The sequence below is a fragment of the Amphiura filiformis genome, chromosome 7, assembly GCF_039555335.1.
Source record: "Amphiura filiformis chromosome 7, Afil_fr2py, whole genome shotgun sequence".
NCBI classification, from domain to species: Eukaryota; Metazoa; Echinodermata; class Ophiuroidea; order Amphilepidida; family Amphiuridae; genus Amphiura; species Amphiura filiformis.
In genome coordinates, this window is record NC_092634.1 from 32,786,522 (window position 1) to 32,805,188 (window position 18,667).

The 18,667-nt window shown below is 35.4% G+C and overlaps 1 long non-coding RNA gene across 1 annotated transcript in view; it reads right to left on the minus strand.

The window, feature by feature from the left end:
* Window positions 1-13,088, minus strand: part of LOC140156344 (uncharacterized) — a 142,938-nt gene extending 129,850 nt beyond the window's left edge. The window contains exon 1 of the long non-coding RNA XR_011859531.1: window positions 13,000-13,088. This is a non-coding gene — a long non-coding RNA (uncharacterized lncRNA). The remainder of the gene's footprint in view (window positions 1-12,999) is intronic.
* Between the last annotated feature and the right edge of the window lie 5,579 nt (window positions 13,089-18,667).

Genomic DNA, 18,667 nt, shown 5'->3' on the forward strand with positions numbered 1-18,667 from the left:
TTTACATTAATTTTTTTTAATCTGTGGGCTGAGCTTTTTGACAAGAATAAACCACCTTTTCATCTCTCAAGGAGGTTTTAAAGCTTTTTAAGATGAAGAATTTTATTGACATTTAGGCTATTTTGACGTCTGGCGATGTCAGACGTGAGAGTTTTGCGTGGTGGGTTTGAAAAAAATAAAACAGCGGAAAAAAACTGACTAACACGCAAAAAGCGGGCAATTTTATTAATCCGCGCAGGGCTTTGAGACAAACTATCAAATTAAGATGGCCTATAAACTGGTCATGTAAGAACATGAGTATCAAACTCAATGACCTGACTATGTTTCTATGACCCTAATCTTGACATGATAAGAGGAAACAAAACTTTTCTATCAGGAAGAAATCCTCCTAAACAACAGATTTCTTTGCTAAAAATATTATCAAAGAAAGAGGAAGCTTTTGATAAATCAACAATCAGCAGTTCATATCTTGGCCATAGAAACCTGAAGACCACCGGGTCCCGGTGAAGACCTAGAAATATTATCAGTACTGCTTCTACTTGTTTTTCTTCTGTCTGCAGTATAGGGCTGGACCAATCATATTTGACATCACAATTGAGAGTGCCCCCCCCCCCCCACTCCAGAGGCATAAGGTATATTAATGATCGCAATCATTAGGCAAACATGATGCATGCTGGGAAAGAAAAGGGCTCAAACATTATTGAATTCATAACCTGCGACAGCTAATATGAGCCCTTTTCATTCCCACATGCATAACTTTTGCCTATCAATTGCTATCAGCAATATACCTTATTGAGCAATGGCACCCAAATTAGCTCCTGTACCGGTACTAATCTTTCAGAAACATCCTCATGTAGATTTTTTTCTAATATTGTTGCAAAATTGCTCAGACCTTTTCTTTTTTTTTCTTTTTTTTTTCTTTTTTACATAGCAATTCAATGGCACGATTTGCAAAAATATGATTTCTCCCTACAGGATTTATAAAAAATATTTAAGCTTAGACGAACCGTGTACCCTTTTCCATCTATAAATAAATAGCACAATATGAATGACATATTTTGTGGGAATTTGAATGACATTTAATGTGTGGGAATTTGCAAGCAAACTCCTTCTCTCATGTGCAACAAGTGTCAGACTCAGCCAGGTTCAGGAAAAAATGTATTATAAGGTGATACTACATCCCCTGATAAATTTTGTATAAATTCTGCATTTATCTCACAAAATAACTACACACTGGTATTAAAAGGTATGTATATATTATACTGGGAAATGAATCCAATTACGGTACTTCACTGAAATTTCAGTGATTCAAGACAAGTGGTTCATTATATACCAGTATGTTAAGAAATGAGGTACATTCTAGTGGTACATCTTGTCTTATCATAAATAATGAACTGCTTGTCTTGAGTCACTGAAATTCCTTTCCCTTATAATATATACATAACTTTTGTTACCAGTGTGTAATTATTATTTTTTGAGAAAAATGCAAAAATAGTCACAATTTTATCAAGGGGTGTAGTACCACCTTAATTCACACTGATTCTGCAGATTTGTGAAAAAATTGACTTTTTGGTGCCTGTGATGGTGTGTGTCTGAGAGGGCATGTGCCCCCTCATACATGTAAGTTAGAATTTCAAAATGAAGGGCCAATTAGTGCAATATTTTTACAAAATGTGGATTTGATCGACTAATCCATAGGCAAATTTGGGATAGATATCTGCCCCCTCACACCCATACCCCCAACTACAAGTCTGTGTACTTTATACTGTAACAAATTCTGTCTGCAACATACACATTTAAAATCATTGATCATTGTACTTTGTAGCAACTAGCAATAGCAAATTTACCTTGTGTGTGTAGACATGTACACACTGTTCTAAGGTTACCAGGTAAGAAAGCTAAGTAATATGCGAGGAGGCTAGAGGTCCTTAAGCAACATAACATGACACCGGTCCTATTCAATCTGAAATCTTGCATTTCGTTTTAGTACGCATAACCTTGAACCTCAATGCTGTTGATACATTGACTGTTTGTGTATGTATGTATACATTTAGTATTCTCACAATGATACAATGTTCAAGAGTTTGTTTTTGCAGCCATGGCTTGGAGCGATTCGTATCTGTTCCCACTGATAAATTACTAGAGAAATACATTATGACATTATGTACATTGTCATGTTTGAATGTAGCTCATGAAGACATGAAATACACACAGTGCACCAATCAGCACCATGTTTAATTTGACCTACTAAAGTGCCCCATTTCCTGATCTACATTTGTATCTGGTAGTCCTAGTGTGTATGATTTTTTGTGAAATTTATTAAGAAATAAATTTATACAAATTTATGCTAATGAGCTACCAAATAGGCATATTTTGCAACAAAATCCTAGTGGAATTTGAAGACTACCAATTGTCACCCCTCCACCAAGTCACATCACTATAAACCTTACAGTTCCAAGAAATTGGACAGAACAAAATTTATTCAAATTTATGCAAATGAGCTACCAAAATTGGAGACAAAAATCTGCTCGAATTTGAATATTACCTATTGCTACTCCTCCTCCAAATTGCATCACATACGCTTTACCAGTTCCGAGAAATTGCACCAGCATCCTTGGACAGACATAAGAACGGACGGAAGTCACAGAATGACAGACGGACACAACCAGGAAACAATTTAATACCTCCGATGGAGGCATAAAATCTACAACATTGAAGTTACAATCTGTGACAAGCAGACATTTCAGTAAAAACATGCATCAGGCCTAAAAACAGTTTGATTGGCGTAACATAAAAAAAAATTAGGGTACAGGTACATGTAGGTCGGGATTCTTTTCTTCTTTTTTTTTACTTTTCTCTGTAACTTTTGTTTGATAAAGGTAAAGGCTTTGGAATTTTTTTTTTTTTTATTATTATTATTATTATTATTTTTTTGTTTTTGTTGTTTTTTGTTTTTTGTTTTTTGGAAAAAAAAAAAAAGAAAAAAAAAAAGTTACGAGTCGGGCCTAGGTCAGGTTACGCCAATCAAATAATTTTTTTAGGCCTTACTGTCAGCAAAAACAGTACAAGGATCATCACTCACATTTTAAATTAGGTGTTTCAGGCCTTAACACATAAAATGATGATAATGAATACACTCATGTAGGAAATTTAACTACACTGTATAATTTCCTGCCAGATTTCCGATCATTTTGACAGATCTAGGGGAAAATTGTCCTGGTCACAGACTTTGAACTGCATACATGTAGGCCTAGTAATTTGATAGATTTCAACATTATATACTCATGCATGCAACCAAATATACATAATTATGTACATACACTGTTACTTTTTGCATACAGTTCTTTTTGTGATTTTTCTTATTTTGTTTTAATCGTGTGAGCTGCGACTTGTTATTTCACTGAATTTCTGAAAGTGTAACGGAACTTTAAATTATATAAAATCTATACTTTAATTTTCGCGCCTGCACATCAAAATTTCCTTCCAATGCAAGGGATAAAATTTCCCAGCAAGGATATTGCTGAATTGCCAGTTTTTTTTCCAGGCATAAACATAATACCAATTTAGATTCAGTTCAACACAACTTTTATTGAAAACACATACATTTCAGACCATAAGTATATACCCGGTATTTCTGGAAAGCTTATAATACAAGGATGCTAAATCAAAAAAGTATAACATCATAATATTTTATTTAGTAATACTGACAGCCTACTGGGTATGGTAATACATATACAGGGTGGAACATGTGGTGAACCTCATATTTTACTTTTCTGAAAGCAACAAAATATACCGTCAAATAGTCGCCCCCCAAATAAACGCCCCCACCACTTTTTTCAGCCAAGATGTTTCAAAAATGCTGATATTTCCATGCTATCTTGTGTTGTAAGCTTACCAAGTTGCGCACATGTTCGATAATAGCGTCAATAATTGGCGAAAATCAGGATCAGAAACCCGGAAGTGAGCCAGAAGCCAGTATTTCTAGTTCATATTTCATCATTTTAGCGTGTGTTTTTAGTTTACCTAATGATTTTAACAGGGAATTATCGTTCTAAAATTGACCTTGAATAAACGCCCCCCCCCTTGGGAAAATGTAACGCCTCAAGCGCCAAATAATCAAGATGAGTAGCCTACGATACTACCGTACTGACGCGAGTATAGTCCCATCTTCGAGTAAAGTCCCACCCCAAAATTTTCAAAAATTTCAGAAATATTTTTTTAGGTACCGTATTTATTTTTCCGGCTTTGGAGTGTCCCTGGACCTACAATCAACGAAAAAAGTCTTGAAACGCTTGCGCTTAAATAACGGAAAACTGTCACCCCTCTCCCCGTGCAATGTTGAGAAATACCAAAGTCTTCAGCGGTTTCCCAATGTGTTCCAACATTGATTGATGGGGAGAGGGAAGGGTTAATCATTGTTGTAGATGTCATGCTTGTTCCCAGGCAAAATATACGTCATTTCCATGATCATATGAAATTCTGCACGAATTTCGACAGAGTGTACCAAGCGTTCCAAGGACTTTTTTCGTAGATTGTCTCTGCCGAATGCAAAATATTTCATCTAAATTTCGTTTTTTGGCTCATAACTCAAAAACGGAATGTCGTATGAGCTTCTCATTGCACACGATTTGAGAGTGGATTATATGCTTTGGAATCATAACAAAATTGTTGATAAAGAAATTGGTTTCTTTAGGAAGTGGTCACTGCAATCACCCCTATGCTAAAAATACACACATTTTGCAATTATAGCTCTAAACTGCTCTAAAATGTCGTTTTTGTCCCATAACTCAAAAACAGAATGTTGTATGAGCTTCATATTTCACAGGATTTGGAAGTAGACCATGTACTTAGGAATCATAATACAATTGCTGATAAAGAAATTGGTTGGTTCAGGGAGTGGGCACTGAAACACCCCATACCCCAACTTACACGCATTTAATGAAATTTTTATGCTATATCTCAAAACCGAGAAATCGTTTCAAACACATATCTCGTAATTACGGCTCTAAGCTGCATGATCCGAGTTGCCTAATTTATTTTTAAAATTAATATTAAAGTTCACCTTCATAGCACTTGTCAGATAGGTGAATGAACGTTAGAAAAAGAAAATTGAGTTTTAATTTAATACTAAAACCACATGTACGTTACGATTTGTAATGAAGTAAATAATAAACTACGACTATCTTCAGTAGATAGCATTAACTTGTTTTTGACATGATGTAACAACTATCTTCAGCAGATGTGTGCTTCACAAATTTGTGTATGTATAATGTGTGGGTGTGTGCGTGCATGGTGTAGGGCGTGGGATGTATCTGGGGTAGAGGCGGAGGGGGTTTGTAGGACTATTATAAGATCACATTTAAATCGGAAAGTATTTCATTTGGGAGCTTTTGGGAAAGAAATAAAGAAATAATTAAATAAATTAAATCAATATAGTGTGAGAAAATAATAAAAAAAGACATTAAAAATAAAGCCAAAATGTATACTTCATGTATTTATAATAAAAAAAAATTTTCACCAGGTTCACCGTCGCAAATAATAAATAAGACAGAAAAAGTGATACCGCCTGGGAATCGAACCCAGACCCTCGGGTTTATAAGACCTCTGCCTTAACCACTTCGCCACGTGAGCTTCGTGATTAAGATGCTTGTAATTTGAACCTATAAGCGGTCACTTCAACTTTTTTTCCACGTTCATGTTTTTATTTATTTAAAATGTCTTTCGTTCATTCTTTCATTGATTGAAACTAAGTATTTTATTTAAAATGACTTTCGTTCATTCTGTCATTGATTCATTATTGATCTTTCTTTCTTTCCTTTTCTTTCTTTCTTTCTTTCTTTCTTTCTTTCTTTCTTTCTTTCTTTCTTTCTTTCTTTCTTTCTTTCTTTCTTTCTTTCTTTCTTTCTTTCTTTCTTTCTTTCTTTCTTTCTTTCTTTCTTTCTTTCTTTCTTTCTTTCTTTCTTTCTTTCTTTCTTTTTCTTTATTTTTAATATGAAGAAAGAAAAACGAAGCATAGAAATAATGAATTCATAATTTAGCAATGATTCACTTAATTAAAACACGAATAGTCAAATGGTGTAAAGTGTAAACCCATAATGGTAATCTGTAATGGTAAACTGCTGCATTGAACAACGTGCATACTGAGCAGTTTGCCCTGCATTGATATTAATATATACGTATAGATATCTATTTCAATTCAAAATGGTAAACTGCTAACAAATTTCATAAATGCGATCAATGTGTCATTACTTTTGTATTCAAACATTCTCAATTGGTATAGCCAATGTAAGCGAACATCACGCTTCATGAGATGCGGCCTAAAAACCATAAAAGGTCGATTTTGGACCATTTTGTCATTATGGTAAACTGATACACTTTGCCGTTTGCACTATACAGCTTTACACTTTCCCGATACCTGACTACTATAAAAGACCAAAACTGGTTACTTCGATTGCGAAATGGCAGCGTGCGAACGGCTTAGTCCTTCGACTGGTAATCTTTTGACTATTGATTGATGCGAATGGTTCGAATCCCGTGGTGGTCAATTTTTTCTTTAAGTGTATTCAATTGTTGTTGTTTTTTTTTTTTTTCTTCTTCTTTTTTTTTCCACCGCAAAAGCGTATTTTATTATAAATTTTATCCAGAAATGAGTTGTTTCAAATTGTCACATCATAATCTTTCTGATTCGCTCGGATAAGCCTATACTCAGCAAACACAGGTTTTACAGAAAACATTTACATGTTGGGTTATATTATAAAGGGTACAGAACGTTTTAATAAAATTCAAAAACATTTTGGAAAACATGCTGCAAAACATTGTAATATTTTTAAAAAACTATATTTGTAGTGTTTTTGAATTATGAGACAAAAACGAGATTTTAGTCATAATTACGAAATGTGTGCAATTTAGCATAGGAGGTGTTTTCAGTGACCATTCCCTAAATAATCCAACATCTTTATCAACAATTTTATTATGATTCAAATGGATATTATATATTCCCAAATCGTGTGCAATATGAAGCTCATACAACATTTTGTTTTTAAGTTATGGGACCAAAATGACATTTTAGAGCAGTTTAGAGCCATAATTACAAAACGTGTGTTGTTTAGCATAGGGGATGGTTTCAGTGACCACTCCCTAAATAAACCAATTTCTTTATCAACAATTTTGTTATGATTCCAAAGCATATAATCCACTCTCAAATCGTGTGCAATATGAAGCTCATACGACATTCCGTTTTTGAGTTATGAGCCAAAAATGAAATTTAGATGAAATATTTTGCATTCGGTAGAGACAATCAACGAAAAAAGTCTTGAAACGCTTGCGCTTAAATAACGGAAAACTGTCACCCCCTCTCCCCCGTGCAATGTTGAGAAATACCAAAGTCTTCAGCGGTTTCCCAATGTGTTCCAACATTGATTGATGGGGAGAGGGAAGGGTTAATCATTGTTGTAGATGTCATGCTTGTTCCCAGGCAAAATATACGTCATTTCCATGATCATATGAAATTCTGCACGGAATTTCGACAGAGTGTACCAAGCGTTCCAAGGACTTTTTTCGTAGATTGTAGACCTAGGATTATTCATGGTTGATTAAAAAATATATATTGTAGGGCCTAAGAGGTTTGAATAAATATGTACTCATGTCATACTTTATTAATGATTTCAATATGCATTGAATTTGTATGCATTTTGAAAGCATTAACTAGATTTTTATCAATTTTAATCAATGATATTAGTTTTATGAGTGTAGATTAGTGGTTAGACATGGGATTGATGGCATCATATCCCACAATGCAAATTGATCTAAGTGCCCTTCTCAGTGTAGGTGGTGATTGCATTTGGCAAAATATCATTAAAACTCCCACTGCATGATGGGTAGGTGTATTATATTACAATTTCCCCAACATATTTGCCTGGCCTAATTGATTGTATTTTATAGCTCTCATTTTATTTACTCACAGTATATTAGTCAAAGACATAACAAAAGGTGCTAATAACAGAGTGTGTACTCAATTGAAAAATCAGGAACAATTATATAGTGTTTCTAAATCAATGGTATAGTTTTACAGTTTCTCTCTACTAAAAGAAACTTTAACCATTAAAACCAATTAACAAACATAACATCAAAAGTAAAACATAATCCGATATAATTTTTCTGTTGAACAAACTTTAACAAAAACGTCACACAATGCTACCAACTCTATTACATTTATTCCTGTTTATAAATAATAGCGACTACAAACACAATTATTGAGAAATAATTTTTTACAATGAAGGAAGGACGGACTGACAGACGGATCTTCAAACGGAAGCGTTCTTATAATCTTTACTCTATTTCATAGCGTACGATAATTAGAGTATGACATGAGTACAAATTTATTCAAAACACATAGGCCTGCCTACAATATTTTTTTTTTAATCAACCATGAATGATCCTAGCATTTAGGTCTACATTGTAGGGACACTTCAAAGTCGAAAAAATAAATATTGGTACCCCGGTAACTTTTATTAATTATAGGGGGCCATATACCTGTATCAAGGGGTTACAGAGCTACAGGCCTTTGGGCCTTTACTGTAATTCCTTCACTCATCGTTGTATTATGCATTTCCATAGTTATTATGTATTATTATTTATATCTTTATAATGTATTATTCTTATGTATTATTCTGTATTATGAAAAGATAGTAATAAATCCAATCTAATCTAATCTAAACTTATACTTAGGAGTTGCTTTCTAAAATGTGTGAGGCTAGAGGTTGTAACATGCCTAGAAAGTACTATAAAACAATAAAGCTAAATGCGTGTCCATTGTTTTCCTACATGTCGGCAGCCAAGGTGCGTTCCGTATAATGTGTCTCTGCTCACTAAACATGCGCGCATAGTATGGATTATAGGTACTTTTCATTAGCTGGTATCATGCCCTAATTATAAATTCTATTACCTCCACGACCCATTATTCAAAATCTCGCACTGTGATTTGTTGAAACGCGTCACGTGAAAGACCATTAATTAATTAGCAATAAAGTGGCCAGGGCAACAAACTTTATGTTCTTCTCGGCGCACAGCAAAGCGCGATGCAGTATGTTAGCGTCGTTACGCATTCTACACTCTGAAATATTTGGGCAAAAATGTGATATTTTCACTTTAAATTGCACTATTTTGTGGTAATAGAATAGAAATAAAAGGTGCAGCATTATCCTTTACGCAAATAATGTGTCCTCGGCATTAAAAGCGTTAAAATAATGGGTTCGGCTGCGCCTCACCCATTATTTATGTTTTTACTGCCTCGGACACATTATTTTGCGTGTAAAGGATAATGCATTACCCTTTATTTCTTTTAAGTATAAAACATCACAAAACAAGTTATTAAATTTTTTCAACAGGTCTTTGAGACTATGTCGCCAATATTGTTCACAGATACATTACCATTTCTAATGGATAACAATCTGAGAAAATAATTGGCTAGATGAATGTTCTTATATATGTGATGGATCAAGCAGGCTCCATAGTTATATTATATACGTGGAACATAACACAATGGTTTCTTCAAAGTAAAAAAAAAATTAGGTCTATTACTGGCAAAAAGTCCTGACGTTACGTTCACGTCGTCACAGATACGTTACCTAAATTCTATTCCCCTCGGAAAAAACGCTGTGACAAATACCATACCAGACTTTAGTACATTGGGTGATGACTGTTCAGTGTGGGTATTAAGTCGGTACGTTTTTACACTTCCACGATTAAGACAAAGGTGGGAAAGGGCTTCACAGATACGTTACCACAGATACGTTACCACAGATACGTTACCAACTTACCCCAGCCCCAATACGTACAAGTAATATTGCTCAAAAATGAAGTGTTGTTGAAAAATCACCCATGCATTGTTTTGTGTTCTTAAACTATTAAAGTTTACGATTCTGAATCAATCCCGAGACCAAACTTCAACACTTTATCGGAGAATGGGCCTACAGTGTAACTGTGAATTTGCTTATTTTAAAATAGATTTACTTTTCCATCTTTGTGTCAACTTTGAAAACACTAGACTCGCTCACTAGTCCTTAAATACAGATTATACGCCGTACCTAAGGACTGGCTTGTAACGCTATTTTGTCTGTCTATGGGAAATACACAATAACGATTTGCAGATTTTGCACAGGTCAGATATTTGACAAATTTCTACAAAATTTGGTCAACAGTAAAATTGGTACTAATTTAAGACTTGGTTGAATTTAAACAAACTTGGATCAAATGCATTTTAGTGTCCAAAAAGGTAAAATTATCGTCAAAGTTTTGCCAAATTCTAAAAATACGGTACCCAATCTAACATAGCGATTTTTGCGATCAAAAACACTAAATTACAATTTTGAAGTTGAACGTACGATTGGCAAGACATTTTTGCCAAACAATGCAAAATTAGAGACTGACCGATCAGGTCCTTATCTGGGCCGATCAATTATCTCTTTGATCTGCAGATTCGATCGCCGATCGCCGATTACCAGTTCGCCAATTGTAAACAATGGCTGCCATCACCGTGAGTAAATTTCACCCGTATGTTGAAAGGGTACTTGTACGCAAAGTATTACCATAATTATGTATGCTCTGAGCACAAAAAAACACACTCCCATATATGCATTTAAAATACTGAATTTGACCATGATTATTATAAGCTCAATTTACCTTTTCCCCCTGATGTCCCAGTCCATCTAATCATTCGATCGCCTCATTTTAATATTGTGTTTACGTTCAAGTCAGTGTGAGTTTTGCACACGGCCCGTAGCTCTCGCCAATCTTGACACGCGCGTGTGTAACCCGGAAGTGTTGAGTTTTGCACGCGGCCCGTAGCTCTCTCCAATCTGACACGCACATGTGTAACCCGGAAGTGTTGAGTTTTGCACACGGCCCGCACGCACGTGTGTAACCGAAGTAAGAACTACAATTGTAATAATGTGCATGCGGGAATTACCTGATTATCTCAGCTGCGTGCCTGAATCACGGTATGATTTTATATATGTTTATCGCCTACAAAGCTTGTTCTTTTGCTAAATTTCGCTTGATTTAACTAGTCTAATTCAAAGAAATATACCAATAAATGAATACTTGGCTTCAACAATTACTTTCATGATATTGGGTGATCGGTGCATTACATCGGCGGATGAAGGAAAGATCGGCCAATGCAGATCACTACCGATAAGCTAATAATCGGCCCGATACGGAAGCTACCGATCTGATCGGTCAGTCTCTATGCAAAATAGAATGTATTTGATGTCAACTTGTCAAAATATTGAAGAAATGTGCTCCTCAAACATGTAATGTCTATAATGAGTAGGCAAAGTAATTCCCATTCAAACATGTGGTAAACTGAAAGTGCATAATCCTGGCCAGATTTAACACACATTGAACATGCTAAATGCTGCCAAGAATTGATAAAATAGCAATCAATTATCCCAGCAAAAATACCCCGCTTTACACTATCTATAGGATAAATTAAACCTAGTAGTATAGCGTTGCCGTCGTTGTCAAAAAATGTCAATCCATCTTGAAGTGGGGGAGGCATTCGTGCATTTGCCAAAGAAAGTTCCCGGATTCCTGTGGCCCTAGTGCCGTACTATTACACTGCCTTTCATATTCGCAGAGGAGGACAATTTCGACCTCCTCGTTTGTTTACAAACAGAGAGGTAGACAAAGGGCCTGTCAAAACTGTTCAGCTTGTCCAAATACTCAAGTACGGTATCAAAAGGATGGTCCACAATAGAGTGATTCACGCAACATGAATAGGGGATTTAAAAACTGTGAAGTAGGACCATGTGCTTTTTTTGTCCAATTTGGCATCATTGCCATCAAAATATCGAACGAATGGAAACAGTTCAGACCCAGAACACGATCATGTCAGAAATTTGTATTTTGTTCTGGGTCTGATTTATTTATATTCGGACTACTGTGGCCTGTGAAATTTATGTATTTGTGTGTAAAGTACATGTATGTAAACTACATGTAGTTTGTTCAATGTACATTCACAGTATTCACCCAGCCATGTCTGACTGCACTTTTTATATATTTACAACATTGACACTCATTCAGGCATGTATGCAACCACACACTGGAAGAAGTGACCTCAGCAAAATACCTGGGAGTACACATTGACTCCAAGTTGTCCTTCAACACCCATGTGGACACAGTGGTTAAGAAAGCAAACTCCACCAACGCATTCCTGTGTCGTAACTTCCGTCAATGCAGTCGCAAGATCAAGAAGTCAACATTTACCACCCACGTGCGCCAATTGTGGAATATGCTGCAACAGCATGGGATCCACACACTCGCCGAAATGCTGACAAGATCGAGATGGTGCAACGAAGAGGTGCCCGGTTCGTCACTGGTATCTACGACCAAACCAGCAGCGTCACCGCCATGCTCAAAGATCTGCAGTGGCCCACTTTGGAGAGCAGACGCACCCAAAGCCGACTCGCAATGATGTACCGGATCCGCCTCAACCTTGTTGACATCAACTGGCGTGATCACCTAACCGAGTCATCAACTAGGACCAGAGGGCACGGATCCCAATTCACCTTGCCGCACTGCAGCACTCAGGTATATGCCTCATCCTTCTTCCCCCGCACATGTAGAGATTGGAACAACCTGGCATTCGATCCTGCTCACCTGGCTTCCCTCAACGCATTCAAGACTGCGTTGCTGGGGCCAACCACCTAGCCTGCACCAGAGGACCAGGACTTTTTACTTGCACTTGTATATATTTGCACCAAGATAAGGATGCGTCACAACTTGTTCCACGCATGTGCGCTTCCGCAGTGCGATTATCTTCATCCAGATGAAGCAGCACTTTACCGGAAGAAGAAGAAGAACCTGCATACATGATACAAGGCTTGGCAAGGCAGACGCAATTTGTAATTGTATGCACCGGACCAAACTTGATAAAAGGATTTTAAAATGTCTAAGACTTATTCCAAATACAAAATAAGCTACTTTATTATATAAACATACCCCAAAATTTCCCGAAATCGCCACAGATCCGTTCCAGAAGGTGTAATTTTCCCACAAAACTTTGATCCTTTAGTCCCACTACGCTCACATGCAGAGATAGAAATGTCAATGTTGTACTAATATCGTGCTGTTAATGAATATTTACTTAAAAATGACTACTCTGGAACTAAATAGTAATGTGTATAATAGAATATTTTAAAGAACAAAACCAAATTTTACCATGAAATAATTCATTTTATTGATAATTTTTGGCCTTGCTTTATCCCAGGCTCCAAAACAAAAGATTTTGCGTTTTTATTGTAATTGCTATGATTACTGAAAGTCTACGTTAGAAAATAATATACATAATAAACAAGTTGCCAGCTAGTTTCAAAAGTTGGGAAAAGTTTGGCAGCACGGGTCGATGTTAGACTTCTCCGTAGTCCACTTGCCCATTTTGCATACTCTGGCTAAAATACATTTTAAGCATAAAACTCTGCTTTATATTGATTTGTGTACAGCTTATAGATTTTCACATCTGTATCTGATCTTTTCAGTCACCGCACTCCATCTGTTTGTTAGCTTGCCGGGTTAGCTTGGTTCGCTATCAATAAACTGCATGGTAGATTCCAAAATCAGAATTGTTCAGTATTAAAGTGAGCCATTATAATTATGCAAGGTAATCAGTGTTGCATTCAATTACTTTTATTGTCACTAATCATCTGATATTCTTAATTCTTTATGACCATTTTACTATTGAATACTTTAAAAATAGAGAAACAGGGAGATGCGGAAATTGATGTATTATGTATTGTCGCTTTGAACATTCTCATCGGGACTGATGTATTTGAAAGAAAAAATTCGCCACTAGGCCTACATGATGAAGTAAAAATTTAGACAAATAAATGTAAAACGTTACTTCTAGAGTAGAAAGATGCAATGACTAGGGATGAGATTCTAAATGCTATCTTCAGAAGATAGGCCCTATAGCGACGCACGGCTACTCTGCGCGATTGAAAACTAAATCGGCATTCGGCCTAATGCCACGCTATTAAAAAAGGGGAAAAAAGGGGGAAGAAGAGGTAAAATAGATTTTAAAAATAATTTTAAATCTGTAGGCCTAAGATTTAATTTTAAATCTAATACTTGATTGGTCCCTGCTCACAATACTTTAGGATTTATTTTAAACCCTTGAAATTTAGAGTGTATATTTTTTCTTATATCGCTTTAAATTTAGAGAAAATGATGTAAAACGTTACTTCCAGAGTAGAAAGATGCAATGAATTTTTGTTCGTTATAGGCCTATCTACTGAAGATAGCATTTAGAATCTAACCTGATTTTGCATCTTTCTGCTCTCTATTTTACATCATTTTCTCTTTTTGAAAAAATAGCGTGGCATTAGGCAGAATGCCGAATTATTTTAATCGCGCAGATTAGCCGTGCGTTGATTTTTTTTCGCTATTTAGGGCCTATCTTCTGAAGATAGCATTTAGAATCTCATCCCTAGTCATTGCATCTTTCTACTCTAGAAGTAACGTTTTACATATATTTGTCTAAATTTTACTTCATCATGTAGCGGCGAATTTTTTCTTTCTAATACATTAGTCCCGATCAGAAAGTTCAAAGCGACATTACATATTCATCACTTTCCGCATCTGCCTGTTTCTCTATTTTTACCTCTTCTTCCTCCCTTTTTTAATAGCGCGCCGAATGACGATTTTAAAAAAAAATCACGCAGAGTAGCCATACGCGATTTAGGATTTTTGTTAGGCCTATCTACTGAAGATAGCATTTAGAATCTAACCCTGATTCATTGCATCTTTCTACTCTGGAAGTAACGTTTTACATCATTTTCTCTAAATTTAAAGCGATATAAGAAAAAATGTACAAGGGTATAAAATAAATCCTAAAGTATTGTGAGCAGGGACCAATCAAGTATTAGATTTAAAATGAAATCCTAGGCCTACAGATTTAAAATTATTTTTTTAAATCTATTTTTACCTCTTCCTCCCCCCCCCTTTTTTTTTTCTTTTTAATAGCGTGGCATTAGGCAGAATGCCGAATTTTTTTAATCGCGCAGAGTAGCCGTGCGTTGATTTTTTTCGCTATAGGGCCTATCTTCTGAAGATAGCATTTAGAATCTCATCCCTAGTCATTGCATCTTTCTACTCTAGAAGTAACGTTTTACATTTATTTGTCTAAATTTTTACTTCATCATGTAGCGGCGAATTTTTTCTTTCTAATACATCTGTCCCGATCAGAAAGTTCAGAGCGACATTACATATTCATCACTTTCCGCATCTGACTGTTTCTCTATTTTTACCTCTTTTTCCTCCCTTTTGTAAGGGAACAAACCAAAAGATCGATGATGTCCTATAAACGTAACTAGTTTCGTTTCTCAGCCGACCCCCTCCCTCCCTGCCAGAAACGTAATAATGAAATGTTGAAAATTTTGACAGGAATAATAATAATACACATACTTCAGACCGATGTTTTTGTACAAACGTAATCGAGTATTTTTACCCCTCCCCCCTAAACGAAACTAGTTATATATAGGACGTCATCGATCTTTTGGTTTGTTCCCTAATAGCGCGCCGAATGACGATTTTTTTTTTCAAATCACGCAGAGTAGCCGTACGCGTTTTAGGATTTTTGTTCGTTATAGGCCTATCTACAGAAGATAGCATTTAGAATCTAACCCTGATTCATTGCATCTTTCTACTCTGGAAGTAACGTTTTACATCATTTTCTCTAAATTTAAAAAAAAAAAAAAAAATGTACTCTAAATTTCATGGGTTTAAAATAAATCCTAAAGTATTGTGAGCAGGGACCAATCAAGTATTAGATTTAAAATTAAATCCTAGGCCTACAGATATAAAATTATTTTTTTAAATCTATTTTTACCTCTTCCTCTCCCCTTCCCTTTTTTTTTTTTTTTTTTTAATAGCGTGGCATTAGGAAGAATGCCGAATTTTTTTAATCGCGCAGAGTATAGCCGTGCGTTGATTTTTTTCGCTACAGGGCCTATCTTCTGAAGATAGCATTTAGAATCTCATCCCTAGTCATTGCATCTTTCTACTCTAGAAGTAACGTTTTACATATATTTGTCTACATTTTACTTCATCATGTAGCGGCGAATTTTTCTTTCTAATACATCAGTCCCGATCAGAAAGTTCAAAGCGACATTACATATTCATCACTTTCCGCATCTGCCTGTTTCTCTATTTTTACCTCTTTTTCCTCCCTTTTGTAATAGCGCGCCGAATGACGATTTTTTGTAAATCACGCAGAGTAGCCGTACGCGTTTTACGATTTTTGTTCGTTATAGGCCTATCTACAGAAGATAGCATTTAGAATCTAACCCTGATTCATTGCATCTTTCTACTCTGGGAGTAACGTTTTACATCATTTTCTCTCAATTTAAAGCGATAAGAAAAAAATGTACTCTAAATTTCATGGGTTTAAAATAAATCCTAAAGTATTGTGAGCAGGGACCAATCAAGTATTAGATTTAAAATTAAATCCTAGGCCTACAGATTTAAAATTATTTTTTAAATCTATTTTTACCTCTTCCTCTCCCCTCCCCTTTTCTTTCTTTTTTTAATAGCGTGGCATTAGGCCGAATGCCGATTTTTTTTTAATCGCGCAGAGTAGGCGTACGCGTTGATTTTTTTTTTTTCACTATAGGGCCTATCTTCTGAAGATAGCATTTAGAATCTCATCCCTAGTCATTGCATCTTTCTACTCTAGAAGTAACGTTTTACATTTATTTGTCTAAATTTTTACTTCATCATGTAGCGGCGAATTTTTTCTTTCTAATACATCAGTCCCGATCAGAAAGTTCAAAGCGACATTACATATTCATCACTTTCCGCATCTGCCTGTTTCTCTATTTTTACCTCTTTTTCCTCCCTTTTTTAATAGCGCGCCGAATGACGATTTTTTTTAATCACGCAGAGTAGCCGTACGCGATTTAGGATTTTTGTTCGTTATAGCCCTATCTACTGAAGATAGCATTTAGAATCTAACCCTGATTCATTGCATCTTTCTACCCTGGAAGTAACGTTTTACATCATTTCTCTAAATTTAAAGCGATATAAGAAAAAATATACACACTAAATTTTAAGGGTTTAAAATAAATCCTTAAGTATTGTGAGCAGGGACCAATCAAGTATTAGATTTAAAGTTAAATCTTAGGCCTACAGATTTAAAATTATTTTTTTTATTTTATTTTTACCTCTTCTTCTCCCCCCCTTTTTTTTTCTTTTTTTAATAGCGTGGCATTAGGCCGAATTATATATTCATCACTTTCCGCATCTGCCTGTTTCTCTATTTTTACCTCTTTTTCCTCCCTTTTATAATAGCACGCCGAATGACGATTTTTTTTAAAAATCACGCAGAGTAGCCGTACGCGTTTTACGATTTTTGTTCGTTATTGGCCTATCTACAGAAGATAGCATTTAGAATCTAACCCTGATTCATTGCATCTTTGTACTCTAGAAGTAACGTTTTACATATATTTGTCTAAATTTTTACTTCATCATGTAGCGTTGAATTTTTTCTTTCTAATAGGCCTACATTAGTCCCGATCAGAAAGTTCAAAGCGACATTACATATTCATCACTTTCCGCATCTGCCTGTTTCTCTTTTTCCTCCCTTTTGTAATATTAGCGCGCCGAATGACGATTTTTTTTTTAAATCACGCAGAGGAGCCGTACGCGTTTTATGATTTTTGTTCGTTATAGGCCTATCTACTGAAGATAGCATTTAGAATCTAACCCTGATTCATTGCATCTTTATACTCTGGAAGTAACGTTTTACATCATTTTCTCTAAATTTAAAGCGATATGAGAAAATATGTACACTCTAAATTTCAAGGGTTTAAAATAAATCCTAAAGTATTGTGAGCAGGGACCAATCAAGTATTAATAGATTTAAAATTAAATCCTAGGCCTACAGATTTAAAATTATGTTTTAATATCTATTTTTATCTCTTCCTCCCCCCTTTTTTTTCTTCTTTTTAATAGCGTGGCATTAGGCAGAATGCCGAATTATTTTAATCGCGCAGATTAGCCGTGCGTTGATTTTTTTCGCTATAGGGCCTATCTTCTGAAGATAGCATTTAGAATCTCATCCCTAGTCATTGCATCTTTCTACTCTAGAAGTAACGTTTTACATACATTTGTCTAGATTTTTACTTCATCATGTAGCGGCGAATTTTTGCTTTCTAATACATCAGTCCCGATCAGAAAGTTTAAAGCGACATTACATATTCATCACTTTCCGCATCTGCCTGTTTCTCTATTTTTACCTCTTTTTCCTCCCTTTTTTAATAGCGCGCCGAATGACGATTTTTTTTAATCACGCAGAGTAGCCGTACGCGATTTAGGATTTTTGTTCGTTATATGCCTATCTACTGAAGATAGCATTTAGAATCTAACCCTGATTCGTTGCATCTTTCTACTCTGGAAGTAACGTTTTACATCATTTCTCTAAATTTAAAGCGATATAAGAAAAAATGTACACACTAAATTTTAAGGGTTTAAAATAAATCCTAAAGTATGGTGAGCAGGGACCAATCAAGTATTAGATTTAAAATTAAATCTTAGGCCTACAGATTTAAAATTATTTTTTTAAATCTATTTTTTTTAAATCGTCATTCGACGCGCTATTAAAAAAGGGAAGAAG